Raw genomic sequence first — 15,539 nt, 5'->3', positions numbered from 1 at the left:
AGGGGCAGCCTCCACCAGGCCCCCACCCATGTCTCCCACCACCCCCACCCCCCAGCAGTGCAGGGGCAGCCTCCACCAGGCCCCCACCCATGTCTCCCACCACCCCCACCCCCCCAGCACTGTGGGGCACCCACCACCAGGCCCCCACCCATGTCGCCCACCATCCCCACCCTCAAGCAGTGCAGGGGCAGCCTCCACCAGGCCCCCACCCATGTCTCCCAGCACCCCCACCCCCCAGCCACCAGGGGCAGCCTCCACCAGGCCCCCCCATGTCTCCCACCACCCCCACCCCCCAGCAGTGCAGGGGCAGCCTCCACCAGGCCCCCACCCATGTCTCCCACCACCCCCACCCCCCAGCCACCAGGGGCAGCCTCCACCAGGCCCCCACCGATGTCTCCCAGCACCCCCACCCCCCAGCCACCAGGGGCACCCACCACCAGGCCCCACCCATGTCTCCCAGCACCCCCACCCCCCAGCCACCAGGGGCAGCCTCCACCAGGCCCCCACCCATGTCTCCCACCACCCCCCAGCAGTACAGGGGCAGCCTCCACCAGGCCCCCACCCATGTCTCCCACCACCCCCACCCCCCAGCAGTGCAGGGGCACCCACCACCAGGCCCCCACCCATGTCTCCCAGCACCCCCACCCCCCAGCCACCAGGGGCAGCCTCCACCAGGCCCCCACCCATGTCTCCCAGCACCCCACCCCCCAGCCACCAGGGGCAGCCTCCACCAGGCCCACACCCATGTCTCCCAGCACCCCCACCCCCCAGCCACCAGCGGTAGCCTCCACCAGGCCCCCACCCATGTCTCCCACCACCCCCACCCCCCCAGCACTGTGGGGCACCCATCACCAGGCCCCCACCCATGTCTCCCAGCACCCCCACCCCCCAGCAGTGCAGGGGCACCCACCACCAGGCCCCCAACCATGTCTCCCAGCACCCCCACCCCCCAGCCACCAGGGGCACCCACACCAGGCCCCCACCCATGTCTCCCAGCACCCCCACCCCCCAGCAGTGCAGGGGCAGCCTCCACCAGGCCCCCACCCATGTCTCCCAGCACCCCCACCCCCCAGCCACCAGGGGCAGCCTCCACCAGGCCCCCACCCATGTCTCCCACCACCCCCACCCCCCATCAGTGCAGGGGCAGCCTCCACCAGGCCCCCACCCATGTCTCCCACCACCCCCAACTCCTGGTCACCAGGGGCAGCCTCCACCAGGCACCCACCCATATCAACCACCACCCCCACCCCCCCAGCACTGTGGGGCACCCACCACCAGGCCCCCACCCATGTCTCCCAGCACCCCCACCCCCCAGCAGTGCATGGGCAGCCTCCACCAGGCCCCCACCCATGTCTCCCAGCACCCCCACCCCCCAGCCACCAGGGGCAGCCTCCACCAGGCCCCCACCCATGACTCCCACCACCCCCACCCCCCAGCAGTGCAGGGGCAGCCTCCACCAGGCCCCCACCCATGTCTCCCACCACCCCCACCCCCCAGCCACCACGGGCAGCCTCCACCAGGCCCCCACCCATGTCTCCCACCACCCCCATCCCCCAGCCACCAGGGGCACCCACCACCAGGCCCCCACCCATGTCTCCCAGCACCCCCACACCCCAGCCACCAGGGGCAGCCTCCACCAGGTCCCCACCCATGTCTCCCACCACCCCCACCCTCCAGCAGTACAGGGGCAGCCTCCACCAGGCCCCCACCCATGTCTCCCACCACCCCCACCTCCCAGCAGTGCAGGGGCACCCACAACCAGGCCCCCACCCATGTCTCCCAGCACCCCCACCCCCCAGCCACCAGGGGCACCCACCAGCAGGCCCCCATCCATGTCTCCCAGCACCCCCACCCCCCAGCCACCAGGGCCAGCCTCCACCAGACCCCCACCCATGTCTCCCAGCACCCCCACCCCCCAGCCACCAGGGGCAGCTTCCACCAGGCCCCCACCCATGTCTCCCAGCACCCCCACCCCCCAGCAGTGCAGGGGCACCCACCACCAGGCCCCCACCCATGTCTCCCAGCACCCCCACCCCCCAGCCACCAGGGGCACCCACCACCAGGCCCCCACACATGTCTCCCAGCACCCCCACCCCCAGCCACCAGGGGCAGCCTCCACCAGGCCCCCACCCATGTCTCCCACCACCCCCACCCCCCAGCAGTGCAGGGGCAACCTCCACCAGGCCCCCAACCATGTCTCCCACCACCCCCACCCCCCAGCCACCAGGGGCAGCCTCCACCAGGCCCCCACCCATGTCTCCCACCACACCCACCCCCCAGCACTGTGGGGCACCCACCACCAGGCCCCCACCCATGTCTCCCAGCACCCCAACCCCCAGCAGTGCAGGGGCAGCCTCCACCAGGCCCCCACCCATGTCTCCCAGCACCCCCACCCCCCAGCCACCAGGGGCAGCCTCCACCAGGCCCCCATCCATGTCTCCCAGCACCCACACCCCCCAAGCAGTGCAGGGGCAGCCTCCACCAGGCCCCCACCCATGTCTCACACCACCCTCACCCCCCAGCCACCAGGGGCAGCCTCCACCAGGCCCCCACCCATGTCTCCCACCACCCCCACCCACCAGCAGTGCAGGGGCAGCCTCCACCAGGCCCCCACCCATGTCTCCCACCACCCCCACTCCCCAGCAGTGCAGGGGCACCCACCACCAGGCCCCACCCATGTCTCCCAGCACCCCCACCCCCCAGCAGTGCAGGGGCAGCGTCCACCAGGCCCCCACCCATGTCTCCCACCACCCCCACCCCCCAGCACTGTGGGGCACCTGCCAGCAGGCCCCCACCCATGTCCAACTCATGTTCTCCACCACCCCCACCCCCCAGCAGTGCAGGGGCAGCCTCCACCAGGCCCCCACCCATGTCTCCCACCACCCCCACCCCCCATTCACCAGGGGCAGCCTCCACCAGGCACCCACCCATGTCTCCCACCACCCCCACCCCCCCAGCTCTGTGGGGCACCCACCACCAGGCCCCCACCCATGTCCAACTCATGTTCCCCACCACTCCCACCCCCCAGCACTGTGGGGCACCTGCCAGCAGGCCCCAACCCATGTGCAACTCATGTTCCCCAGCCAACATGTCATCACAATCTAGATCCCTGGTCCCTATGGTCAGCCTCCAAATGCAAAACACCCACCCGAGTATTGCATCCACCCACTCATAATTTGCAATTACATCACAGAACACCAATTGCAAGTTCCGAAACAAACACATTTCCCTCACATACACCCAATGGGTGTCAGTGAATCTCAAAACCCATATCATGAAATGCATGAAACCAATGAGATACCACACATTGAAGTTCACTAAAAAAATATGTATTAAAGGAAACATAAATAGAATCAAAAATAAAGAAACAGAAATGTGAATGTACAAAAATGAAAAGAAGCATGTCCGTGAAAAAAAGCAAAACCAAAAATCAAATTCCAAAGTAATGGTGTCCAAAGTCACTGTCCACAAAACAAAATCCAATGGGAAATAAAAAAGAAAGCCATTGCTCCATGGTTAAAATGTGAAAAAATAAATACAATCCAACAGTGAACTATGTACATGGGAACAAGCCAGGGTCCATTATCCCAACAAAAGAAAGGAAACCTATCTAACTACACTAACTAATAAAATAAACTATATACAAAAATGTGGCCAATGTCCGAAAGGTCCAAATAAAATCAAAACAAAAATGAAACCTAACACTACCTACATAACTATGTACAAGGGCAGCGGGCTAGTTTCACGGCTCACTTGTGGATGTCCCGGGCCAGGGCATCATCGAACTCCTCCTCAATGTCCCGGAGGCGGTCCTCCTCCATGGCCCCGAGGGTCCGCAGAGCCATCGACGTGTCCACCTCCAAACCCCTGCGGATTGCCTCGAGGCACTCGGCCCGCCTCAGGGCCCTCCGCATGGAGTTCTCCGCCCTGACCATTGTGAGCCGTGCCTCTTCCGCCCGCTGCCGCTCCGCATCTATGGTGTGGCCCAACCGCTGCCACACGGAAGACACTCTCTGTCCTGGGTCCTCCTGCCCTCCGGCCGATGCCTGCCCCTCCGATGTTGAAGGCCCCGAGCCTTCATGGCTCCCACCACGTTGCTGCTGCTGCTGTGCCTCTGCCCGTGCACTGCCTCCTGCTGCCTGCACATCCTCCGCCGGCTGGGGTGCAGTCGTAGATGTGGTCACCCCTGCTGGACGTCCCACTCCCGACTGTGGCAGGGATGCCTCCTCCACCAGCCTGGCCGCACCGTCAGAGGCAGCTCCACAGGGCACCCAGGTGACTGATGGGTGGGAAGATGGCACGGAGGACGACTGGCGCGTAGGGGGTCCAGTTGAGGAGGGGGTCGTAGCAAGCCCCATCAGACGGAGGAATCCGGCCTGGGTGACCTGGCCCAGCAGGCTGACGTGGTCAACGAGCCATTCGAGATGACGTGCAGTCTCCTCATGAAAAGACTGCAGGTCACCTCGCATGGCCCGTTGAAGCAACGTCACACCAGCCAGGACAGGCTCAACCCGGACCCGGATAGCCACGTCCGCAGGCAGAGGAAGGCCAGTTGACGTGAGCTCATCCCCTGCCTGAAAACGGGTCTGGGCGTAGGCATCCCTGCTGGTGCAAGTTGATGCAGGGACAGGATCAGGGACAGGATTGCACACAGGCACCTCCGCGGCGGCCTGTGCTGCCTCCTGTCCCTGGTCCTGCACTGCACCACTAGCACCAGTAGGATCCCCACCTCCAGACCCCGTCTCTGGTGCTTGCACGGCCTCCTCCTCCACCAAACCCCCCACCAACCTGGATGACTCCGTGCCATCTTCCCCTGTTGGGCCCTGTGGGGTCCCAGCTGCCCCTTCTGCTGCCGAGGAGTCCAACTCCAACCTCTGCCTCTTGGACCTCCCCCCGGCAGCTGCGGCCTGGGACACGGCACCGGACTCCTCACTCCCCGACGAGATCACAACATGGGAGGGGAGCCGGGCCTTGCGTCTCCGGCTGGCGGTGGGATCCCCACCGCTGTGCTCCACAGCACCTTCTCGGCCCTCTTCATCAGTTGACGCTGCAGACAGGGAGAAACAAAACACAGGCATCAGGGCACTGTACAATGGACACATACACACATGGCAGTTGTACATGAGTGGCATTGGCAAACCTCAGACATGTCATCACAATCCCCAACACACATGTCATTTCAACTCGCACACATGAGCCATACCACAGCCATATCGCAACTGCCAGCACCATCCATACACATACAACAGCATGAGCAGCCAAAGGTGAGCCAGACATCACATGCAACACAGGAAGTGCACCACACATGTACACACACCACCACACTTGCATGCATGTGTACACCTCTGCCAAGTGTCGCAGTGTTAAGACGGCATCCATGTCACATCTGCCAATCAGGCTTCCACATACCGCTGTCAAATGCATCCATGTTGCATCACTGTTGCACCCTTGTCAAATACACACACATGCACATGTACACAGTGCTGATACATGCAGCCGAAAACAACATACATGCTTGACATCACGGACATGTCTACTTACATACACATTCATCCAAACATGTGTGCCCACACAACTGCATTTGGCATGCAAGCCTACACACACAAGCACCATCCATGTCTCACACATACCAGCCCTCGCAAATGTTAGCCCCACGGCCCTGTACACCCCCACCCATACTCGACCCCATACAAACAGATGTGCAACCTGCACGCTACTGAATAATCACCACACGCACTGCTCACAATCAGGATGCATGTACATGTGCACTCACCGCTCGACTCCAGACGGGTCTGCCTCTCAAGGACCTGGACGTGGAGCGCTGGGGATATGCGTTCCAGGACCCTCATCTGTTCTTCCGACAAGTGGTCCCGGCACCCCTGGGCATCCGCTGCCTTCAAGAGGCGCCGGGCCTTGTTCAGGGTCCTGGACCTGAAGTCCTCCCAGCGCTTCTTGACATGTTGTAAGTCGCGGACTGCCACCCCCTCCGCGTTGATGGCAGTCACAATGTCAGTCCGGATCCGAGTCCGTCCTTCCTTGTCGGCGCGGGAACTTCTGAAGAGGGCATCACACTGCCCCAGGACTTGCTCCACCAGGACACCAACTTCGGTGGCACTGAAGCTGGTGCCCCTCTGCCTCTCTGGCCGGGGGTTGTCAGTTGTCTCAGATGGTGTTTGCCCCAACATGACAACCCCAGAGGCAGGAGTGGGTGAGCAACTGGGTCCTGGGGCTGGGCTGTGGAGCGATGGAATCCCAGTCGGGAGTCTTCGGTTCCAGCAGGGGTGGTCACAGCAACAGCACCCCTGGCTGATGTGCAGGCAGCAAATGGCAGGGCACGTGTGCAGCAGGCAGTCAGGCAGCAGCAGATGGCAGGTGGGAGCATGCTAGGGGCTCTGGGGGGCAGTAGTTCGGCCTTCTGGGCAGGAGCGTGGTCTTCCGTGTGCTTACGCGTGGCCAGCTTGATACAGAGTGATTTGGCACGTGAAAAATCTGCACGTCTGCGTGTAATTCGAGGGAAGGCCCTTAGCGCGTCTGCATGCATACGCATTTTCATTGGACAGAAGGCCCCTCAAGCGCAAGCGCCCCTGTGACGTGACGCGTACAGATGTGCATGGGCATTTCAGCACACGTGGAAAACTGCACGTCCGCGTGTAATACGAGGAAAGGCCCTTAGCGCGTATGCACGGCAGCACACATATGCGATTTCATTGGACCAAAGGCCCTTAGCGCGTGAGCGCGTCTGTGACATGACGCGTGCGGGTGTTACCCTCATTGCACGTGATGACAGAACACACGTGGATTTCCACCAATCGCGTGTGAAAGTTCCCGGCACCCCGGAACACACGCACCCAGGCCAATCGCGTGTGGAACGTCCCGCGCACCCCGAAACACACGTACCCAGGCCAATCGCGTGTACGCTCACTCCCCTCCGATCACACGCAATGACACTCGGACCTACAGTCTTACCACGTATCCGAATACGGGAAACCCGCGCACGGCAAAAGACGTGCACAGGCGTCAACGCGTCCGCCCACACGAAGGCAGGCGGAGGCGTCCCCGCGCACAGCATAAAAGTGCGCGCAAACAACAAACACGAATATACAGCTACGATGAATGCCCCATTTGTCGCTGCACTGATCGTGGGACACCGCAGGAGGAGGAGAATAGCCAGGGCACTCATTTTCGCACCACAGACAAGCCTTTTTGGGATGCCTGACGACCAGGTCTACGGCAGGTATAGGTTTCCACCCCATATCATCCTAGACCTGGTCAGGGAGAGGGAAGATGACCTCACATCCCCCACCCTTTGCTCCCAAGCATTGAGCCCCTTGGAGAAGCTGTTCAATGTCCTGCATTTTTTGGCCACTGGGTCATTTCAGCGGACCACTGCCATAGTGGGGGGGGGTCTCACAGGCTACGCAGTCACGCTGCCTACACCAGGTACTGGCAATCATGACAGCGCGCCCCTCAGTCCGCAGGCACATATACATGCCCAGAACACCCACAGAAAGGCAGGCCGTTGTCCTGGATTTTTTCAGGGTTGCACACTTCCCCAAAGTGCTCGGTGCCATAGATTGCACCCATGTGGCCCTACGTCCACCTAGGGCCATTGAGCACATCTACCGAAACCGCAATCACTGGCATTCCATCAATGTACAGGTGGTATGTGATGCAAAGGGAATCATCACCTCTGTCTATGCAAACTACCCTGGCTCCACCCATGACAGTTTCATATACAGAATGTCCGCCCTGAGCCGGGCCCTGGAAGCTGGGCAGCATGGCGACACATGGCTCCTAGGTCAGTACAAATGCCCTTGCACATGCATGCAAGTCACACACAGACAAATATCCAAACCCTAATGATCTCAACTATTATCACCTCCCCAGGGGACAGTGCCTACCCTCTGAGCAACCACATGATGACGCCAATCCGGAACCCTACCACACCACCCCAGGTAAGATACAACGCCGCCCATATTGCAACCAGGTGCATAGTGGAGCGCACATTCGGAATGCTGAAGTCACGTTTCCGCTCCCTTGACCGCTCTGGTGGGCAACTACTCTATGCACCACCAGTAGTGTGCAGGATCATTGTGGCAGCATGTGTCCTGCACAATGTTGCAACACGGCAGGGCGTCCCGGTGGACATGGTGGTGCCCCCACATCCCCAACCACAGGCACAGGTGCTGCCCATGGGAGGGCACAGGGCACGTGGCGAGGAAGCCCGGACCCAGCTTGTGGCCACATTTTTCACCTAAACTCCCACCCCTGCGGAGTGCACACAGGCCTGGCACATACCAGGTGACAATCGATGATGACAAAGAGACAGTCAACTGTCACAACCCTACCACCCTGAGATAGTTGCCATGGAAGTGCCACATCGTCTGCATCCCTAGCTACTGAAACACAAGCTATCCTGTGTGACCAAAAGGCACACATATGACATATGACATATGACATGATATGGGCCATACACAAGTATTTCAAGGCGCAATGAGGCAGGGAGGGGGGAACAAGGGAAGACAGACAACGGTACTACTAGGCCAGGTGTCATTGAGATCGTGCAAGTGCAGGGGTAGGGGGAAGGGAAAAGTACAAGGGGAAGGGTGGGGGGGAGTCCAGTACAGGGGAAGTAGCCCCAAAAAATAATACATAGGTCGACTGGTGGCAACTGCAAAGGTAAGTGCAGACAAGTGCTGGGAAGGGAGGGCTGTAGGGATAGAGAGACAGTACTGCAGTGCAGGGGTTGCCAGGGAGGCAGTGCAAGTGGAGAGTGGCTGGGCCAGGGACCGAGGTCGGTGAGAGTGGCCCAGTTGCAGCTCCTGTGCAGTTCCAGTTAAGAATTCTTCAAGGGAGAGGCAGAGAGTAAGCAGAAGCAAAGAGGAAGGTCTTGAGGTGCTTCCAGAACTGGAGATGGTTCCCCTCAAGTTCAAGTCAGGCATGAAGTCTGTTCCAGGGGGAGGGCCCTGCTGTGGAGAGAAATCTACCCCCAGCTAGTTGCTCTGAGAAGCGGATGACCCGGACATGCAAGGTGTGCATCACACACACCTGCAAAACAGGCGATGGCCATCACTATCATGTCACTCAAACCCTCCCAAACATCAACATGACATGGCAAGCAATACCCATACACAAACACAGTAACGATAAACTACACATTGTCATGTCCTAAATGTACAGTGGCATCGGACAATGATGCCTGACCCGGAATCAGATGAAATGACAGACCAACAAAATCGCCCACCCAAAATAAGTCATTTCCAAATGCATTACAACCGTCGTAGACGTAACATAACAATGAATGCCTGTCTACATGCACATTATGCATTGCAAAATCAACACTGCAGCTCATGTGTGCAGTGTCCTACTCTTGCATCACACTGCTCAGCGCACAGCACAGTGAACAGCCATTGTGTGTGATGCACACCCTGAGCATCACATCTAAGTGACAGACCACATCAAACATCAAATTAGGCATGTACTGGATCCATAATCGGTCACAGAACATGTGCTGCCGGGACACAGTGGGCACCAGAAGGCAAACAGTGTACACATGGATATGCAAGGATGGGAGTACATGTAGTGCATCAGAGTGCAAGTGTGTGGTTCTGCAAGGACATGCACTCCACATATGCATGTGCACTCAAGTGACCATCAGTGTTCCCTACACTTCACATGTGAACATCCACCATGTGTACACCCCAGCATGTCAAACCACAACTATCCCCTCGCACCTGAAAGGAAAACACAACACATGAACAGGCATTGATCAGCAGAACACAACATGTACATAGGATACCACCATTACTATGTCAGAGTTCCCATCACACTGAAGGGCAAGGCAACTATCGACAACAACCCCCCCACCCCTCCCTCACAAATGACCATGACCCACTGAACAACTGCACCTGGGTCATGGAGCCCCCAACCCTCAATTCCACCTGGCCACAGGATCACCTTTACCCTTTGTCACCATCTCCCACCTTGTGTGTAAAAAGATGCCTGAACCCTCAGAATCCACACTCATTTCCAAAATCACAAAATCCAAGGCATAAAAACGAACCCGAACACCCTCCAGTAGATGACTTGACGTAGCAGTACCTCACAAAGGCCAAGTACTACCACAATGATGCAACAACCAAGGTAGCACAGCAAAACAATGTCAAGACAGGATGTGAGACATGTGTGGTACATGACATAGGATGATACACCATGAATGGATGTGTACTGTCACAGGTCCCCTGTACAGGCGCGGGAGTGTCACGAAACAACCACCCCCACCATGTCCCGGGTGCCTGCAAGGTCAAACTCACACAGGCCCCTGAGACCCTGGTGGGGAAGGAGGTTCAGGGATATGCAGTCGGGACAGGTGTTGACACACTGGATGACTGGAATGAGTGGCAGGAGAGGTGAGGAGGAATGACACAGGAAACTAGGGAATGCACGAAAATGTACAACCTGCATGAACACATACACAATCCAAACAAACTTGGACATCATTGTCATGGCCTTCTGCAGTCCAGGCTCAGGAGTGGTACGAACCAACCACCCACTCTAGGGTTTTGGCGCCTGCAAGTTCGGGGCTTACACAGGCATCCGCAACCCCAGTGGGGAAAGAGGGTCAGGGAACGTTGCTTGGATAGGTACGGGAAGCAGGAACAGCGGGTAGAGGGTACAGGTTTCAAAATTGCATAGGATCACGAGTGATTAGGGAGAAAAAAACATACCAAATTGAACCACACATACATTCATGCATCAGTACACTCCCCAGCAAGCCTATGCAGAGCAGTTCAAAAGAAAAACAACAAGACACTTAGCTCTGGTTTTGAGTGCTGGCCTCCTGCCTGCGCACTCTCAGGTCCGGTTACAGGAGCACTGCAATGCTGCAAAGAGAGCCACAGTCAACAAACTGTACGTGCCAATTACACAAAAACACAACACCAAACATGCCCCATAGCAACAAACTACTCTACAAACAGACAATCTGTGGTCGATGCTTCGTACCCATATATAACATCACCCCTGTGACGGGTCATACACAGTCAATGCAGTAAGTCAGCCGCTGGTGGGTGCGTGGCAAATGGAACACCAATGTGTCACAATTCACACAACATGCAATGTTCCCTGGGTAATCAGACAGACCCATATAGCAAGCCATGACTACAGAGCAAGTTGCGTACCACCATGACCGAAACAAAGTTGGCAGTGCATTTATCATGAAGTACGTGGAAAAGACATGCACTGCACCCGAGTATGTCCCTTGCTGTATGTCCCTGTGAGCTGCCCCTTTCCATGTCTCGGAAGGCTACATGGTTGATACAAGTGCCTCAATGGACCTTGGTGTACCGGAGGGTATGTGCCACTGCCCCTGCATGTGTCCCAGACAACCCTACTATCAACAGCCATCAGTCCACAAACACATCTGAGCTGCATTGTGTGCTTCAACACCAATATTCGTCTAAGCTCACCCTCAGTGCTGTGACTAAGCCTGCATGTGCAACTCTCCTGGTGCAAGCTTTGCTGTGTCGTGGCCCCCCTGTGATGCTCACCTTGCCTGGAGTTCCTTGGAACATGTCAGCAGTTCTAGGATGTGGGTCTGCAATCACTGTGCCTCTGCTTGTGCACACATGCGCATGTGGGCACCAACAAACGGGTCCAGAATTCCGTCGCCCAATGGGCCATGTCTGCTGACAAAGGTGCTCTGGAGGCTCATCCCCCTGCAGAAAGGGCATGAAACACATGAATAATGCTTCAAAGTCATCTGTGTGTGTCCCATCAGGCATCTCATTACTTGACCATGTCAGAGAGTCACATCACAAATCACACCATCAGTCCGTCTTTCACCTCCAAAGTGTGGAACACTATCTACAGCATGAATTGCAACAAGCACGTGTACAGGAAAGATATGAAACATACTACACAATGCATAGCAATCAATGTACACATTAATCATGACACACCCCATCTAGCAAAAGCTGAACAGTGGACAATGACACCTAAATCATCCCCACTAGGGGTGTCAACACAAGTCACACAGCACCAGACATGCCACAGATATGACAGTCCAAAGCCCTTGTGTAATATTCTGTAACACCGAACCATCCTTGCGAGCCCATGGATAAGGGAGGCAGGAGTGGCATATGTGAGTCAAGGACCCCAAGCAGCAAACACATACACAAGACAACCATGAAGGGCCCAGCTGGAACAGACAGTGGATGCCTTCAAAAGCCACAAAGCACCGCACCGTCACATGAAAGCACAATAGACTAGCAATTTTAAACTAACTCAACTATTAACTAATTACACTAACAATGGAAAACCTACATTACCTATTTAAACTAACTATCAAACAGAAACTTAACTAACTAAACTAAAAGAAAAATCAAAAATGGCCACATACGACCCGGGGGGGGAGGGAGGCACCCAGGAGGGGGGAGGTACAGGGTGCTGCTCAACATCCACATGCGATGATGCTGAGCCAAAAAAAAAATCCTCCATGGGCTCAACGCCTGCACAGCCCGACCTATGTGGGAGATAGATGGTCGTCCGAGTCTGGCTCATCCTGTAAAGGAGGACGTGGCACAGTAGCCTGGCCACGCCTAGCCGCAGCTTGCCCCTCGTCGGCAGCAAGTCTGCCGGACGGGTGAGCCTGGTTCTGTGTGGCGATGTGACATAGGTCTGCATGCAGAACCTCACGTGATACACGTGCTTCCTCTTGCAAGGTAGCACATGTAACACAGAGTTCCTCCTGCAAGGCCTGGCTGGACAACCGCTGCACCTCCCGGCAAGCCTGTAGCTCAGCCGAGATGGTACGCTCAAGCTGTGCAAACCTCTCCTCTGCCTGCTGCCTCTGGGACATCATAAGGACACCCAGAGTGAATCTGAGGCAAGCATACTCCTCCCTCAGGGCATCCATGTGTGCCTCTTCGTGAGCAGCAATTGCTTGACGCAGAGATGACATTTCAGCCTGGCGTGCCCTGTCTGAGGCCGCCATGCCCAGCCTGAGCGAGCGGGCCGTGGACCGAGCCGTCTGCTGCTGGAGAAGCACCTGCCTAGCAGGGGGGAGCACAGATCGGGCCACACGCTCCATGCTCTCAGCGATGTTCTCCATTGCTGCCCCCTGCCGTTCGGAATTGGCAGTCATGTCTTGCTCCCACTCAGTATACAGCGGTTGTTCGCGGCGACCGCGTTGCCGGGCTTGACCCCTGCGGGACTCAAGGACCGGGGGTCCTCGCTGTGTTGGCACCGCCTGCGGCTGCACGACTACATGCCCCGTCGACGTGATGTCCCAGGCACATCAGTGACTGGTGTGGAGGGTGACCCTGCGTCCCGATCCACCACGGGCGGAGGAACCAAGACTGTCTGATCCCTCAGTGCAGGTGTCGCAGACAGAGGAGTGTCCACATCAGAATCACTCACCCCTGACACATGGACTTGATGCTCATCCAACTCAACATGGACGTCAGAGTCGTCATCAAGGCTGGACTCATAGGCAGCCAGAGACAAGATGGACTGCAGCACTTGGGGGTTTTCGTGGCCTACCACCCCACGACCCCCACTAGTGCCGGGTTGATGTGGTGTTACCAACCCTGTGTCTGGCATGACAACACCATCCTCCGCCTCCATTGCGTCATCACCTGAAAAATAGAGAGAAAAAGGTCACTACACATGTCAGAAGCACACGACACACACACACACCGACAGCAAAGGCATCCGGCCGACATGTGACACACAACATATAACCTGGCATGCATGCTGGGTCTACTTTGAATAGCTTCTGTGATCAGACCTGTTGAAAGGTGGCAGTTTCCATGGAAGTGGGTCTATGCAGTGCAGAAAATGTGTACGCCACTCACTACCTACATGTACAAGCACTCCATGGTGTGTGCCAGGAAATGTGAAGGCAGTGCAATGTCAAATTCAGACATCACGTGCATTGTGCATTCAATGTGTACCATGTCTAGAAGCCAAGCACCCCTCCACCCCAGTACCAAAGCAGGGATGCCTAGCATGGTATCAAAAGGCTGACCATATACCTGTGTATTGACAGGCAGTGTTGACTGGCATCAACAGCTTAATGTGATTCAAATTACAACACTGCAAATGATGGTGGGACAGTGGGCAGGACACATGATGAAAACTCTAGAGGCCGCCCACGTGTGAAGAAGACACAACAAGAGTTGGACAGAGTCATTGGCCATTGAACAGGCTGAGGCCTGTGAGCCACACAGATTGTCAGAGCCTAAACATGTGTGCAACGCAGGACTGAGCCACAGTTGACATGGGGAGGCCGATGAGATGGCAGGCAATGTATGTAACCAAGGACTCATATTACAGTGATCATCCAGTCAAGGACACATAGGGGCATGCGTGCAATGCACATGGAGCATGAATGGGCACTCATGTCCCTGCGGGACATCTGACCCATGCACAGTACAAGTGGGATACCCTGCATCGAGTACTAAGGCTGTACCACACGGCATATGTCTGGCAGTTTCTACGCTGGAAGTTAGCATCTACACAGGACACATGAACAAGAAACTACACATTGGCAAGATTGAAGCAGACCAGTGCAAAGGTGGAACTGGGGTGCAGAGTGGCGGAGGAGGGCAAGGGAGCATGCCCACATGGAGTCCCGCATGCAGGCAGAGGAGACATGCATGACGGTAGCATTGCATTACTTACACATCAGAACCATGTACACGTCACATGTAGCAGCAATCATGCACAACACATCCCACAAGTGAAACACACACGTCCTCAACAAACACGCATCAACACTCACTTGACTGGGCATCAAAGTCCAGCATCTCTCCCACTCCTTCGACCAATTCAGGTGGTATGAACTCCCGAACGAGAGCCTCATGCGGAGTGAGTTCTTCCTCCTCTGGTGCAGGCCCACCGCCAGTCACCAGAGTCAAGTTGTAATTTGAGGCACGCTTAGCCTTAGTGCTGCGCTTGATGTCATTCCAACGCTTTTTGCACTCCTGCGCCGTGCGCACCTCATGGCCGAATGAACTGACATGTGCCGCAACATGCTTCCAGTGGGTGTCACGTTGGGCAGCCGTAGTCTGACTATTGGCACCCACTAGCATGTCACGGCTGTGGCCCCGCACGTAGTCCACGAGGAAGTCCAGTTCCTGCTTACAGAAAGGCTTCTTCCTCGACGTGCAGGAGGTCGTGGCTGTGTGTGGGGTCCCAGCCAGTGCTGCAGGTGCAACCTTCCTCCTCTTGGACTGTGGCGCAGACCCTGGCTGGCTAATGCCGCCCTGACCAGTATGGCCAGTGGGTTCGGTGGATTGAGCCAAGGGAGTAGCAGGTGGAGGGATGACCAAAGGCCTGACTTGTGTCAGTGGCAGCTGGGTGCCCACTAATGGACCCTGCGCAGCAACATCAGCTGTGGCAGGGTCATTGACCGCAACGGTCCTGGTTGGCAGACTCACAACCGGGGTGCTGTTGGGTGCATCTGCCCCTGTACTTGCCAACACCCGGCTGTTCGGGGCAGCAGATGACATGACTGCCCCAGGGACACGTGTCTT

Source organism: Ambystoma mexicanum, chromosome 4q (assembly GCF_040938575.1).
Source record: "Ambystoma mexicanum isolate Mex_15411 chromosome 4q, UKY_AmexF1_1, whole genome shotgun sequence".
Classification (NCBI taxonomy): domain Eukaryota; kingdom Metazoa; phylum Chordata; class Amphibia; order Caudata; family Ambystomatidae; genus Ambystoma; species Ambystoma mexicanum.
This window is presented reverse-complemented; position numbering follows the sequence as displayed.